Consider the following 12,273-nt stretch of genomic DNA (forward strand, 5'->3'; position numbering starts at 1 on the left):
CTAGAAGCAGCATAATACTTGTATTCAACAATTTCTGTATCAAATCCCAGTTTTCTCTGGTGCATCTTTGCCAAACTATTCCAAACTGCCTGAGTCTGAATACCAATTACAGGTACTAGTAAATGCACGTTACTAAGGACTATATAGTTCTAGGTTACTGTACACAACGACGTTCACATGTTGATGTTTCAGCTGCCGCTTACTAGAAACAACATAATACTTATCGTGCATACCTTTCCATAACTTGTCCTTTTCAGATGCATTAGTTTCCCTTTGTCTTGGCTTCTACAGTCAGACTGGCTACTAGTAACAGCACAGTACTAATCACATATCGTTCTACAGTTTGCAGACAACTTTCACATGTTGATGTTTCAGCTTTCGCCTACTAGAAACAACATAATACTCGCTGTATACATTTGTAGTTCTCTATGTAACTTTCATGTGAAGAAGTTTCGCCAGTCTTTTTGACTGTCTCAAATCTGAGTCATGCTTAGGCTACTAGTTGCTTCATAGTACTTATCGCCTCGAGATCATTGAACAAAACTTGATTTTCACATGTTGCTGTTTCAGCTTCCGCTTACTAGAAACAACATAATACTAGTCTCATTAAGTTCCGTCTCTTTGCAATTTTCTTATGAAGAAAATTCGCCATCACAATGACTCCAGCAGTTCTTGATCAAGGAATGCAATCATTGATCAGAATGCTATTATTTGAATCGGTTCTGCTTTAAGTGTTTCCAATTTTATTGGAAGCACCAACAATAGAACATCAATGTGTTCAATCGAGAGTTATATAACCCTGAATCGGACGCAGTCAACAGCCGAAGCCGAGACCGCCTTTTGCGTTAGAGAGGTCGGTAAACAAATCTTGCGATTCATACCGAATTAACACATATAGCTGTGCTCCTCTTCGTAAAGCGAGCCAAGTGATCCCCTGTTGAAGGATGTATTTGGACCAATCTAGTAGCATTTGGTTTCCAACAAGCTCTCCCAAGTTAGCTTACTTATTGGGCTTTTCAACCAATTCGGTTGGCTACAAGCATCATCAAAGTACTAGCCACAGTTTGATCGCAAAATTCTACGACTTTCACATGTTGATGTTTCGGCTTGCGCTTAGCCTACTATAAGCAACATAATACTAGTCATATCATAGAGCGTGATCAGCTTGTGACGTTCTCATGATGAAGTTTCACCAACAGTGTCTCACTTCGAGCTTAAATCCAGCTACTAGTAACTACACAGTACTGACTGCAACGATAACTTTTATCTATACCTTTCACATGCTGCGCTTTCGGCCAGGGCCTACTAACGTCAACATAATACTCGATATAAACTTTTGTTCATGATGCAGCTTCCCCATGCAGAAGTTTCGCCTTCAAATGCTCTCTTGGCCATATGACGTAAGAAAAGGTTACTAGTAACATCACAGTACTAGCCACAGTTTGATTGCAAAATTCTACGACTTTTCACATGTTGATGTTTCGGCTTGCGCTTAGCCTACTAGAAGCAACATAATACTAGTCATATCATAGAGCGTGATCAGCTTGTGACGTTCTCATGATGAAGTTTCACCAACAGTGTCTCATTTCGAGCTTAAATCCAGCTACTAGTAACTACACAGTACTGACTGCAACGCTAACTTTTATCTATACCTTTCACATGCTGCGCTTTCGGCCAGGGCCTACTAACGTCAACATAATACTCGATATAAACTTTTGTTCATGATGCAGCTTCCCCATGCAGAAGTTTCGCCTTCAAATGCTCTCTTGGCCATATGACGTAACACAAGGTTACTAGTAACATCACAGTACTAGCCACAATTTGATCGCAAAATTCTACGACTTTCACATGTTGATGTTTCGGCTTGCGCTTAGCCTACTATAAGCAACATAATACTAGTCATATCATAGAGCGTGATCAGCTTGTGACGTTCTCATGATGAAGTTTCACCAACAGTGTCTCACTTCGAGCTTAAATCCAGCTACTAGTAACTACACAGTACTGACTGCAACGATAACTTTTATCTATACCTTTCACATGCTGCGCTTTCGGCCAGGGCCTACTAACGTCAACATAATACTCGATATAAACTTTTGTTCATGATGCAGCTTCCCCATGCAGAAGTTTCGCCTTCAAATGCTCTCTTGGCCATATGACGTAAGAAAAGGTTACTAGTAACATCACAGTACTAGCCACAGTTTGATTGCAAAATTCTACGACTTTCACATGTTGATGTTTCGGCTTGCGCTTAGCCTACTAGAAGCAACATAATACTAGTCATATCATAGAGCGTGATCAGCTTGTGACGTTCTCATGATGAAGTTTCACCAACAGTGTCTCATTTCGAGCTTAAATCCAGCTACTAGTAACTACACAGTACTGACTGCAACGCTAACTTTTATCTATACCTTTCACATGCTGCGCTTTCGGCCAGGGCCTACTAACGTCAACATAATACTCGATATAAACTTTTGTTCATGATGCAGCTTCCCCATGCAGAAGTTTCGCCTTCAAATGCTCTCTTGGCCATATGACGTAACACAAGGTTACTAGTAACATCACAGTACTAGCCACAATTTGATCGCAAAATTCTACGACTTTCACATGTTGATGTTTCGGCTTGCGCTTAGCCTACTAGAAGCAACATAATACTAGTCATATCATGGAGCGTGATCAGCTTGTGACGTTCTCATGATGAAGTTTCACCAACAGTGTCTCATTTCGAGCTTAAATCCAGCTACTAGTAACTACACAGTACTGACTGCAACGATAACTTTTATCTATACCTTTCACATGCTGCGCTTTCGGCCAGGGCCTACTAATGTCAACATAATACTCGATATAAACTTTTGTTCATGATGCAGCTTCCCCATGCAGAAGTTTCGCCTTCAAATGCTCTCTTGGCCATATGACGTAACACAAGGTTACTAGTAACATCACAGTACTAGCCACAATTTGATCGCAAAATTCTACGACTTTCACATGTTGATGTTTCGGCTTGCGCTTAGCCTACTAGAAGCAACATAATACTAGTCATATCATAGAGCTTGATCAGCTTGTGACATTCTCATGATGAAGTTTCACCAACAGTGTCTCATTTTGAGCTTAAATCCAGCTACTAGTAACTACACAGTACTGACTGCAACAATAACTTTTATCTATACCTTTCACATGCTGCGTTTTCGGCCAAGGCCTACTAACGTCAACATAATACTCGATATAAAATTTTGATCATGATGCAGCTTTCCCATGCAGAAGTTTCGCCTTCAAATGCTCTCTTGGCCATATGACGGAACACCAGGTTACTAGTAACATCACAGTACTAGCCACAGTTTGATTGCAAAATTCTACGACTTTCACATGTTGATGTTTCGGCTTGCGCTTAGCCTACTAGAAGCAACATAATACTAGTCATATCATAGAGCGTGATCAGCTTGTGACGTTCTCATGATGAAGTTTCACCAATAGTGTTTCATTCGAATTGGTTCTGCTTTAAGCTCTCCAATTGTTTTGGATGAACCAGTTTTGCCCTTCGAAGCCACTTTTGTGAGCTTTTGTGGGTCTTTACCAAGAGGATATACCTCAAGGCCTCTTTCAATTCCTTTAAGTTCTTTCAACTCCTTTACAGTTTCTAGGTTCACATAGCTGCAAACCTTATTTCTAGTTTTAAGTCTGGCCAACTTGGGGAGAGTTGGTGCAGACCGTGACCAATTCTAGTAGGATGCCACAACAAGAATGTGATCAACTTAGCTTGTCGATGAACCTGCCCCACATTCAAACAACTCTATCGCCTTTTCCTCGTATAGTTATATGCGAGGGCCTCTCATAGAGAGCGCTGTTAGCAACCTTTTCCACATAGACGATAAAGTTGTGAGTGTTTTGCACATGGCTGTTGTCATCACCACGTGACGAGTCAACTCAGCTTGACTCTCTACACTCCGACAAGCTTTGCACATACGCCTTTAGTTCAGTATGTGTCTTTAATCTGACTCCGGTGCCTCAAGCCGGAAAAATTGTCAGATTATGATCATTATCGGTTAGTCATCCCGATGCAAGATCGTATCGTACTGTCTTTGTCTACCTCCAGATTCCGAAGAACAGGAGGAGACTCTCCCAGACCTACATATCTGGGAGAATGTTCAGAGGGCGAGAAGCTGTGGATTACTCTCCCCTAAGAACTGACTAAACTTTACCCTCGTCCAAGGTAAGTTTATTTTAGCTAGCCTTCTATGTAAAGGATCTGAGGCTAAGCTGTGTTTTTTCGAGCCTTTGGCTCGGAGCAAGTTCAGTGGGCGCCCCGAGTAGCTCAACTCTTTCCCACTGAACAGCGCAACGCTCTGTCACTCGCTGGGATTTTTGCGTGTCGGTTCTAACCACGCGACTTGTGGACCTTTTTAGGCCTTTCTCATTCACAAGTCTATAGCTGGGCTTCTATAACCCAGCTTCTGAGATCTAGATAGCTGCAGTTCTGCTAGGCTGCTTTTGCTAACTAGTCTCCCTTTAAGCAGTCCCTTGCCATGACTGCTGAACTATGTATCCACACAAGTAGTTTTTGAGCTCGATACATAATTCGAGATTGGTTGCCAAGCAATCTCTAGCGACAGAGCGTCATGCGCACTACAGACATGGCCTCTACCAGCAGCCATGCCCGAAGGAATCAATCACTGATCCTTCCGCAGGTTCCCCTACGGAAACCTTGTTACGACTTTTACTTCCTCTAGACAATTAAGCTCGATCCGCTTCATCCCGTTGCCGGAGACCGAAGTCCCAACAGTAGGAATTTGCAATTCTTGCTTAACTATCCAATCAGTAGTAGCGACGGGCGGTGTGTACAAAGGGCAGGGACGTAATCCCTATGAGTTGTTGACTCATAAGTACCAGGAATTCCTGGTTCACGTCTGCAAGTTACAACAGACGATCCCCTTGAAGCGCTGTACTTTTCTCTGATTGCCCAGTCCATTTCGGACCAAGGGCTGAGTACTCAATCTAAAAGTACACAGTGTAGCGCGCGTGCAGTCCAGAACATCTAAGGGCATCACAGACCTGTTATAGCCTCACTTCATCTGCGGTATTTAATTCCGCATAGTTCCTCTAAGAAGTGTTTGAATTCACATATAGTGAATTTCATTATTTAGATGGAGAAGATCTCGTTCGTTATCGGAATTAACCAGACAGATCACTCCACTAACTAAGAACGGCCATGCACCACCGCCCATATAATCATGAAAGATATTCAATCTGTCAATCCTTAAGATGTCTGGACCGGGTGAGTTTTCCCGTGTTGAGTCAAATTAAGCCGCAGGCTCCACTCCTGGTGGTGCCCTTCCGTCAATTCCTTTAAGTTTCGATTTTGCAACCATACTTCCCCCGGAACCAATAAACTTTGGTTTCCCGGTTAATCTCTTGCCAAGTCAAGATCGACTTTGACAAATTGTAGGTTGGTATAGTTTATGGTCAGAATTACGAGGGTATCTAATCCTCTTCAATACTCTGACTTTCGTTCTTGATTAATGAAAACATTCTTGGCAAATGCTTTCGCAGTAGTTTGTCTTGCCACGATCCAAGAATTTCACCTCTAACGTAGCAATACAAATGCCCCCGTCTGTTCCTTTCAATCATTACCGCACTCAGCCAACCGGCATCAATCGAGTAGCGGGTCATTCTCCATTATTCCATGCTTTATTATTCGATCCCAAAGGATGCTTTGAACACTCTAATTTTCTCAGGGTGAAAACACCGTTTCCACAGTTCGTCACATTTAAGTGCAAACTATTTCTTCGATGCGAAGGATGAGCGGAACGAGTCAACAGATTTAACTGAAGACCATGTTGCCGTTCTACTCAAACAGATCCAACTATGAGCTTTTTAAACGCAGCAACTATTGCATACGCTTGTAGAGGCTGGTATTACCGCGGCTGCTGGCACTCAGACTTGCCCTCTACTCGTTCATCAATGGAGCTTTTAAGTCCATTCCATTCTGATTACAAACCATAAAGGTTCATATCATTATTTCTAGTCACTACCTCCTCGTGCGGAGAGTGGGTAATTTGCGTGCCTGCTGCCTTCCTTGGATGTGGTAGCCGTTTCTAAGGCTCCCTCTCCGGAATCGAACCCTGATTCCCCGTTACCCGTCACAACCATGGTAGTCCGTTACACTACCATCATAGGTTGATAGGTCAGAAATTCGGAAGTTCCGTCCCCAAGCCGAAGCTATCTGGGATCTTTCAGTTACTAGGACTCATCACGGGATGTGTCTGTACTTAGCAAATCACCCGGTGTAGTCTTGTAAAAGTCTCCGACAGTGTCGGACAATCAGCATGCATTAGCTGCAGGGTTACCGCAGTTATTCATTTAGCTTGCAAATCAACTAATAGATAGTAACTGATTTAATGAGCCATTCGCGGTTCCACTTTTTCAAGCTTCGCTTGCACATGCATGGCTTAGTCTTTCAGACAAGCATATGGCAACTGACAGGATCAATCAGTTTAATTGTACTTTGAACAATCTTTCGATTTGTTCGAATTTAGAAAGACATAGCCTTGCGGCCTCGTCAATCTTGCTTTGAGCTTTTTAAATCACGAAGAGTTTCAATGCATGCTTTGGCATGGCTACTAGTTACTACACAGTACTCTACACACTTAGAGTTACCCACGATTACACATTTCACATGCTGATGTTTCGGCTCGCGCGTACTAGAAACAGCATAATACTATGTGTACTGGTAGATAGCGCTCTGTGAGCATTTCCCATGAGCAGGTTTTGCCCTCCAAATCTCTGTTCTACTGTTACCAATACCGGCTAACAACTGTATCATACTAGGGAGAATTGACTCATGATTTAAAAACCAGATGTTCACATGTCGATGTTTCGGCTCTCGCCTACTAGAAACAACATAATACTAGTCTGTTAAAAATCTCAATCACGCCGCCTCTTCAGATACAGAAGTTTTACCTTTTATTGGTTAGAGAACAGCTTTCCAGCTGTCGACATGGTTACTAGTAACAACACCGTACTCAACACAAAAACTTTTCAACTTCACAACTTTCACATGCTGATGTTTCTGCTTTCGCATACTAGAAACAGCATAATACTTATTGTTTTGTCAAGTAATTTGTGTGTCTTTCCCATGTGAAGTTTCACCGGTCAACAATGTTTCCCTGACCAATTACGGCTACTAGTAGCTGTATAATACTAGGGAAAATGATTGAGGATTTAATATCAGATTTTCACATGTTGATGTTTCGGCTTTCGCCTACTAGAAACAACATAATACTAGTCTGCTAAGAAATCTCGCTCAAATTGCCTTTTCACATACAGAAGTTTCACCTTCTATTGGTTAGAGAACAGTTCTCAGCTGTCGACATGGTTACTAGTAACAACATCGTACTCAACACAAAAATTCTTCAACTTCACAACTTTCACATGCTGATGTTTCTGCTTTCGCGTACTAGAAACAGCATAATACTTATTGCTTTGTCAAGAAGTGTGTGTGTCTTTCCCATGCGAAAGTTTCACCGGTCAGCAATAATTGCCGTGTCCAATTAAGGTTACTCATAGCTGTATAATACTAGGGAAAATGATTGAGGATTTAATATCAGATTTTCACATGTTGATGTTTCGGCTTTCGCCTACTAGAAACAACATAATACTAGTCTGCTAATAAATCTCGCTCAAATTGCCTTTTCACATACAGAAGTTTCACCTCTTCTTGGTCACTGTACAGATGATGCTGTCTGTTCTTTATTTGGTTCTGCTTATTATAAGGAGGGGCATCACTCCTTCCTCCTTGGTTTGCATGCATTAAGCCTGCTTTGTGAAAAGCGTATCTTTCTAGCTTTTCTTCGCCTTACTCGAGTAGGACGATACAATCCAGACATTAGTCAGTCTTGGTGTAAAGTCACTGAGTATTATTCGGTTCTGCTTTATTCAGCAATATGCTGTATAATTGTTGTAATTTGCGAACATATTTGTTCTCAGTTCCGAACTACTAGCGACGACAGATTACCAGCGGTCATGAGCCATCAAGGTAGTTCTTTGGTGCATCAAGTAGAGAGGTGCCATCAAACAACACTTCCCTAATAATGCTACACACATAGAATTTGCTACAGTGCAGCTTTTTACTTTGCAAAATTTGCGCACAAATTTTGCATAGAATAAATGTTTTATCAAGATTTTTAGATCCCCTCCCTTGAGAGAACGTTACTCCTTTAAGTGAACACCCCGCGGCGTCCTGTTGTTATTGCTTATAACCATTTCGCAAGCCGGAGGCATAATGCACTACGCAAGCCGCTACTTTGGCACAGAGGCACCTAGTTTTACACCCGGGACTTCAGGTGGCCCAGTTTTACACCCAGTACAGCGGTGCCAGTTGGTAACCCGGTGGATCCTCGGAGACCAGACATGATCATAGATCAAACCCGATGTATGCTACTCCTGAACGTATAGTATCTCCACTGTGCAATGAAATTATCGTTCGTTTCGGGCCTTCCTATACGTTCAGCAGACAATCGCTAGGAATTCACCTCGTGACCCGTGGTGACCACACTGGATTTCAAGTTTATTGATTTGGACAGACCTGTCATTTATTTTGCTTTTCAGCTTCAGTTCTGCTCGATCTAGCTTGCCTAAGGCTTGATCTCGCTTTGCTCACCCCTGTAGGAGCCTCTACTAGTACCACTCGGAGTAATGGGGAATCCACCAGACCTAATCGATGAATGCCATCAAACAACAAACATCATACCCGGCTTCATCAGGCATATTTTATTACTTCCGAGAGGTACTTTAGTATCAGATCTTTCTCCATGCCTCTTATGAGGACCCGTCAGACCTTTCGGTTTATCGTTTAGCTTCAGTCCTGCTCGATCTAGCTTTCCCAAGGCTCGATCTAGCTCTATTCGCCCCACTAGAGGGCTCTCTAAGACCCCTCGGTCTTAGTGTTAGCTCCGGTACTGCTCGGTCGTGCTTGCTGAAGGCCCGACCCAGCTTTAGTTAGATTCTCGTACTTTCTCTTGGCCTCTCTAGGAGGACCAGACAGACCTCTCGGTCTATCGTTTAGCTTCAGTCCTGCTCGATCTAGCTTGCCCAAGGCTTGATCAAGCTCTATTCGCCCCGCTAGAGGGCTCTCTAAGACCCCTCGGTCTTAGTGTTATCTTCTGTAATGCCTAACCAAGCTTACTACAGGCCTTGGTCAGGTCTTTATCGGTCACCGATTAGTAACAGACCAATCATAGGGCCTTCCACCCTATCCGGGTTGAGGTCTTTAGTCCAGCCATATTTTGACAAGACACCTCTCCCTAATAATGCCCCACACATAGAATTACTGTCCATGCAGTATTTAACTTGTGTTTTTTTCTAAAATTTGATTTTCACTTTTTGGAGGTTCATTTGCTCCTCTGACACTCTTTCAGCTTCAATCTTACTCGATCTAGCTTTCCCAAGGCTCGATCTAGCTCTATTCGCCCCACTAGAGGGCTCTCTAAGACACTTCGGTCTTAGTGTTAGCTCCGGTCTTGCTCAATCGTGCTTGCTGAAGGCGCGATCAAGCTTTAGTTAGCTTCTCGTACTTCCTCTTGGCCTCTCTAGGAGGACCAGACAGACCTCTCGGTCTATCGTTTAGCTTCAGTCCTGCTCGATCTAGCTTTCCCAAGGCTCGATCTAGCTCTATTCGCCCTGCTAGAGGGCTCTCTAAGACCCCTCGGTCTTAGTGTTAGCTCCGGTACAGCTCGGTCGTGCTTGCTGAAGGCCCGATCAAGCTTTAGTTAGATTCTCGTACTTTCTCTTGGCCTCTCTAGGAGGACCAGACAGACCTCTCGGTCTATCGTTTAGCTTCAGTCCTGCTTGATCTAGCTTTCCCAAGGCTCGATCTAGCTCTATTCGCCCTGCTAGAGGGCTCTCTAAGACCCCTCGGTCTTAGTGTTAGCTCCGGTACAGCTCGGTCGTGCTTGCTGAAGGCCCGATCAAGCTTTAGTTAGCTTCTCGTACTTTCTCTTGGCCTCTCTAGGAGGACCAGACAGACCTCTCGGTCTATCGTTTAGCTTCAGTCCTGCTCGATCTAGCTTTCCCAAGGCTCGATCTAGATCTATTCGCCCTGCTAGAGGGCTCTCTAAGACCCCTCGGTCTTAGTGTTAGCTCCGGTACAGCTCGGTCGTGCTTGCTGAAGGCCTGATCAAGCTTTAGTTAGCTTCTCGTACTTTCTCTTGGCCTCTCTAGGAGGACCAGACAGACCTTTCGGTCTCTTGCTTAGCTTCAGTCCTGCTCGATCTAGCTTTCCCAAGGCTCGATCTAGCTCTATTCGCCCCGCTAGAGGGCTCTCTAAGACCCCTCGGTCTTAGTGTTAACTCCTGTAATGCCTAACCAAGCTTACTACAGGCCTTGGTCAGGTCTTTATCGGTCACCGATTAGTAACAGACCGATCATGGGGCCTTCCACCCTATCCGGGTTGAGGTCTTTAGTCCAGCCATATTTTGACAAGACACCTCCCCCTAATAATGCCCCACACATAGAAATACTGTCCATGCAGTATTTAACTTGTGTTTTTTCTAAAATTTGATTTTCACTTTTTGGAGGTTCATTTGCTCCTCTGACACTCTTTCAGCTTCAATCTTACTCGATCTAGCTTTCCCAAGGCTCGATCTAGCTCTATTCGCCCCACCAGAGGGCTCTCTAAGACACTTCGGTCTTAGTGTTAGCTCCGGTCTTGCTCAATCGTGCTTGCTGAAGGCGCGATCAAGCTTTAGTTAGCTTCTCGTACTTTCTCTTGGCCTCTCTAGGAGGACCAGACAGACCTCTCGGTCTATCGTTTAGCTTCAGTCCTGCTCGATCTAGCTTTCCCAAGGCTCGATCTAGCTCTATTCGCCCCGCTAGAGGGCTCTCTAAGACCCCTCGGTCTTAGTGTTAGCTCCGGTACAGCTCGGTCGTGCTTGCTGAAGGCCCGATCAAGCTTTAGTTGGCTTCTCGTACTTTCTCTTGGCCTCTCTAGGAGGACCAGACAGACCTCTCGGTCTCTTGCTTAGCTTCAGTCCTGCTCGATCTAGCTTGCCCAAGGCTTGATCAAGCTCTATTCGCCCCGCTAGAGGGCTCTCTAAGACCCCTCGGTCTTAGTGTTAGCTCCGGTACAGCTCGGTCGTGCTTGCTGAAGGCCCGATCAAGCTTTAGTTAGCTTCTCGTTTTTTCTCTTGGCCTCTCTAGGAGGACCAGACAGACCTCTCGGTCTATCGTTTAGCTTCAGTCCTGCTCGATCTAGCTTTCCCAAGGCTCGATCTAGCTCTATTCGCCCCGCTAGAGGGCTCTCTAAGACCCCTCGGTCTTAGTGTTAGCTCCGGTACAGCTCGGTCGTGCTTGCTGAAGGCCCGATCAAGCTTTAGTTGGCTTCTCGTACTTTCTCTTGGCCTCTCTAGGAGGACCAGACAGACCTCTCGGTCTATCCTTTAGCTTCAGTCCTGCTCGATCTAGCTTTCCCAAGGCTCGATCTAGCTCTATTCGCCCCGCTAGAGGGCTCTCTAAGACCCCTCGGTCTTAGTGTTATCTCCTGTAATGCCTAACCAAGCTTACTACAGGCCTTGGTCAGGTCTTTATCGGTCACCGATTAGTAACAGACCGATCATAGGGCCTTCCACCCTATCTGGGTTGAGGTCTTTAGTCCAGCCATATTTTGACAAGACACCTCCCCCTAATAATGCCCCACACATAGAATTACTGTTTATGCAGCTTTTCACTTGTGAAATTTTTAATTTTCGCAATTATTATAGAATAAGTGTTTGCGCAGCTTTTCATAGGTCGAGCTCTAGCTAGCTAGCTCAAGCTAGCTAGCTAGCTCAAGCTCAAGCTATCTAGCTCAAGCTCAAGCCAGCTAGCTCAAGCTCAAGCTAGCTAGCTAGCTCAAGCTCAAGCTAGCTAGCTAGCTCAAGCTCAAGCTAGCTAGCTCAAGCTCAAGCTAGCTAGCTCAAGCTCAAGCTAGCTAGCTAGCTCAAGCTCAAGCTCAAGCTAGCTAGCTCAAGCTCAAGCTCAAGCTAGCTAGCTAGCTCAAGCTCAAGCTAGCTAGCTAGCTCAAGCTCAAGCTAGCTAGCTAGCTCAAGCTCAAGCTAGCTAGCTCAAGCTCAAGCTCAAGCTCAAGCTAGCTAGCTAGCTCAAGCTAGCTAGCTAGCTCAAGCTCAAGCTAGCTAGCTAGCTCAAGTTCAAGCTAGCTAGCTAGCTCAAGCTCAAGCTAGCTAGCTAGCTCAAGCTCAAGCTAGCTAGCTCAAGCTCAAGCTAGCTAGCTCAAGCTCAAGCTAGCTA

General features: G+C 44.4%; 1 pseudogene; it reads right to left on the reverse strand.

The window, feature by feature from the left end:
- Positions 1-794: 794 nt before the first annotated feature.
- On the reverse strand, positions 795-946 carry LOC142358246 (5.8S ribosomal RNA; annotated as a pseudogene).
- Between the last annotated feature and the right edge of the window lie 11,327 nt (positions 947-12,273).

The sequence above is a fragment of the Convolutriloba macropyga genome, unplaced genomic scaffold (genome assembly GCF_964194025.1).
Source record: "Convolutriloba macropyga unplaced genomic scaffold, txConMacr16.3 SCAFFOLD_6378, whole genome shotgun sequence".
NCBI lineage: Eukaryota > Metazoa > Xenacoelomorpha > Acoela > Convolutidae > Convolutriloba > Convolutriloba macropyga.